Source organism: Tamandua tetradactyla, chromosome 19, assembly GCF_023851605.1.
Source record: "Tamandua tetradactyla isolate mTamTet1 chromosome 19, mTamTet1.pri, whole genome shotgun sequence".
In the NCBI taxonomy this organism is placed as follows: domain Eukaryota; kingdom Metazoa; phylum Chordata; class Mammalia; order Pilosa; family Myrmecophagidae; genus Tamandua; species Tamandua tetradactyla.
In genome coordinates this window covers 23,619,223-23,623,692 of record NC_135345.1, presented here as the reverse complement: position 1 = coordinate 23,623,692, position 4,470 = coordinate 23,619,223, and positions in this window count along the sequence as shown.

Below are 4,470 nucleotides of genomic sequence, written 5' to 3'. Positions count from 1 at the left end.
TGAATCACCTCAGTTTGAATCTTGGTTCTTTAATTTGCTAACTGTGTGTTCTTGGGAAAGTTACCTAAATTTTCTGTGCTTCAGTTTTTATTTGTATCCCATGGAAATAAAGACTCTTACATCAGAAGGTATTAACACTGACCCACTTTTTTTCCTTATTGTTCTGCTCTAGCCACACTATTCTTTGTTTCCTTTTTTTCTCTCTTGCTTGAACCAGGCAAGTTCCTTCCTGTCTTAGGATCTTTTTAAAATGTATTTTGCTTTACAGTACTTATGCTTGCCCCCTTGCTGCTAGCAATATTAATTCATTCATTTATGTTAATAAATATTTATTGAGTACCTTCTTTGTGTCAAGCACTATTCTAGATGTGAGGGATATATCAGTGTGCGAAAGATAAAGATACTAGCCTTTGTGAATCTTATATTCTAGTTAGAGAGATAGTCTTAAATTAGTATGTTAGATGGTTAGGAAAGCTAAAGAGAAAAAAATAAACATGGAAAGGAGATTGTGTATGTTAGGGTTGGAGCTACAATTTAAATGGAATGGTGAAGTAGAGATTGGTGGTACTCTGTTATCCCTGGTACTGGAGAAGACTTTCTAGACCTTTGCAGTTAGATGAGGCCAGGTTAATAGCTTTGACCAATGGATTATGAATAGAAGTGATATGGTCACTTCCACCTAGGATGCTTATGAGTGGCTAAGAATTCTCCATGGCTGCTCTTGTACTGACACTGAGGTTGTGGAGATTTAGTGGCATCAGTTAGTGCCAGTACAGGTAGCAGAGGCTTTATCAACCTTGTCCCTGCTTGACCCATTCACTTTGTACACATAATATGAGTATGAACTATATATGTGTTGTGTTATACCAGTTAATATGATGTTAATTTGTTACCACCATATTACCTAGTCTATTCTGATGAATATAGGTGTTAGACAAGAACTGACTGAAAAGAAGACTTTTGAGTAAATATTTTAATAATAAGATATTAAATGAAGTAATGGAGTAAGCATGTCGTTCATCTTCAGATATCAGTTTCAAAATAGTCCTTCCTTACTATTTGGTTAATACTACAAGATCTTAAAACACTATAAATATAGGAACTGTATTGTATTGTTTTCTACTGAATTTTCAGAATATTAAGAACCCAATATATGTTTGTTAAATGAATAAATGAATAAACAAATGTATAAATGAGTGAGTTGTGCAAAAAAGTTGCTGGGGCAAAAAGAATGGCACATGTTATTGTATTTAACATTTAAACTCTTTTTGTCTCTCTTGTTTCTTTAGATCTCATTCTTCACGTACAATGGTAATAGACATTAATTTAATTAGATTCTTTGCATTAACAGTGGGGTTAACAATAAGATACATTTGGGACTTAGGAAAACAGATCATTTGGGAGCTGAGGGGTTCCTGTTTATCTCAGTCCTTTGGATATTGAGACATAGATGCTGACAGCAAATGATGGCTAATATTTATTTATTGAAAAGATACTATGTGTCATAAACACACTATGCCATTCATAAGTATTAAGTAATTTAATTATCATAATTGCTCTAGTAGTAGATGAAGAAATGGGACAATAGATAAGTTGAGTAAGTTGTTCAAGTCACTAAAGCTAGTAAGTGAAAGATCCACAACGAGAGCCCAGGTGCTTTGGTTCCAGAGCTTTATGCCTAACAGTTCCACCTTACAGCCTTCTTCTAGGCCATCCTGACACTAGATGATCTACTGGAAGTTGTAAGGCCCTCAGCAGTAAATTTTGTTGGTCTCAGTCAGATTCTTTGTCATTTATATAACTCATTTTCTCTCAACACGTCTGCTTCTCTCTGGGTTTATCACTTCTCTCACCATCAGCTCACTTATTCTTCCTCTCTCTAAGTCTTTCTTATCTTATTTTGCTTATATTTTGCTTATGCTTCTACTTTCTCACAACCTCAGAGGTTCCTAATTACCTAACTTGGCATTGTGGCTTCATTCTGTAAATCCTTGCAGTGTTACCCCGTCTTGATAATGTGCTGATTCTTTTCCTTTTTTTTCCAGGATTTAAATACAGACTCATCAGACTCTTGGATACAACTCATATTAAGCACCAAAAAACTTTATTAGTTTTTGGCCAACTCATAGTCTTGTATTGGGCTTGGCCACCAATATTCCAATCATCTGTGGCCAAGAGAGCTAAGCCTTATGGTAGAAACATTGTTGTCTAAAACTTTTCAGAATTAAATGATGGCTGAAGGTATTTACTTAGAAAGGTTTACGGGTATCACTAGGAAAGCAATTAATAAATGTATCATATATGTGTCTACCATGGGCCAGGTGTCACACAATATACTTTAGACATACTGATAATATAGCCATAACCCTGTAAAGTAGGCATCACCATTATTTCCATTTTGCAGGTGTAAGTGCTGAGCTTTTTAAAACTTTCTCAAGGGTCCATGTGAAAAAAATAGCAGAGCATGTATTCAGATTCTTTTGTCACTTTTCCTACACTAACTCTGAAGTTTCCTTTGCACATGTTTATTTTATTTAAAGTATTTCTGCTCCCTTTCTACTTGACATAAATAGAGCACTTGAAAGTCACCACTACCATCAATATTAGAGACATGTCAAATGCTGTCATTTAGCCAGAATGTAGCTTTGGAGTAACTGTGTAATATTATACAACATGACAAGCTCTCATCTATGGCAGCGACATTAAAGCCAGGGGCATGCGGCTTGTGAAAATCCCCAAAGCCATTAGCTGAAATACCAGGACTAGAAGTCTGAAGAATTAACCAGCAAACCCAATATGGTTTTAGCCCTGGATGGCAGAGGCCACTCTGCATGGTTAGATTGTTTTCATTCAAGGCAAAATGTATGCTGACATTCAGCTTTCTGTTCTGGAGTTAGCTGGGCATGTTATCTTCTCAGTGTGGATTGGATGAGGGAAGTGAGAAGCAAACAGCAAATTCTTGGCAGCCTAAGACAAGCAGACAACAGTGAGGAAGGGAAGAGAAGAGCTGTCAGAGGACTGTGGAGAAGTCTTTTGACTCTTATGATTTTTTTGTTGTTGTTCATCAGCCTACTATTTATAATTGTCTTTCTGAACTAAGAGTGAGAAAGAATATTAAGAATGAGGAGGCTAGAGGATGCCATATAATTGCCTCTACCTTAATCTTGATTGGCCCTACCAAAGCCAGGTTTTTAGCATTTCAAGTAACATAAGTGTTCAATGGGCTAAAACCCATTTGGATGGCACAGATGATAAAAATAATTCATAATTCTATACAAGTCTAAGGTTTTGAGTTAGAGTAGGCTTAAAATAAGTTGTGCTATATTTGTTTCTCTCTGTTTGTTTTCTGTAGTGTTGGCTTAATCTAAAGGCTGAGTTTTGCTCTGTTCTCAAGATGGTGGTCATAGCTTTCTGGTTATGTGTTTCTTTGTTCAGAATAGAAAATACTCCTCTCTGTAGTCTTCTCAGAAAAGCAAAGGAGATTCTTTTCAAAAAACCAAAGCCCAGATACTCTCTGGCCTCATTTGCTCCACATGAGTAGTCACATGCCTAATCCCAATCTAACTCCTATGACCAGTTGAGTGGGTTTTGCTGATTACCTTAAGCTAATTCTTCTCACTCAAACTGCAAGTTAAAAGTGGTGGAAACAGTTTTCAGAACTCCTGTGTACTATTATGGAATGCAATATATACACGTTAGCCACATAAGATCACCTGTGACCTTTGCCAACTATCAGCTGGATTACTGACACAGGGCCTCTAGTCCCTCCTTCTTTGGTCTAGATTTGATATTTAAAATTTAAATGGATCACATGGTGTGGTGGTTAGGCTCATGTGTCATCTTGGCCGGTTAATAGTGCCCAGTTGTCTGTTCAAGCAGGCACTGGCCTAATTGTTAGTGTGAGGGCATTTCGTGAGCTTATGTCAATAAGTGGATTACATTTATGGCTGATTACATCTACAATCAACTAAGGGTATTCTCAGCAATGAGAGAAGTTTAATACTATCAATTGAAGTCTTTTTTGTTTAACTTTTTAAGTTGCGTAATATATATACAAAGCAAAGGAAAAAAAGCAATAATTTTCAAAGCACTCATCAACAATTTTAGTTACAGGACAGATACCAGAGTTTGTCATGGGCTACTATATCATTTTCTCAGATTTTTCCTTTTAGCTGCTCCAGAAAATAGGAGGCTAGAAGGAACACATTTTTTTTTACCACAATAGAATTTTCTTTCTTTTTTTTTTTTAAAATAACATATATACAAAAAGCAATAAATTTCGAAGCACAGTTGTAGAATAGATTTCAGATTTTGATATGGGTTACAATTTCACAATTTTAGATTTTAACTCCTAGCTGCTCTAAGATACTGGTGGCTAAAAGAAATATCAATTTAGTGATTCAGCAATCATATTCATTTGTTAAACCCTACCTTCTCTGTATAACTCCACCATTACCTTTGATCTTTCTA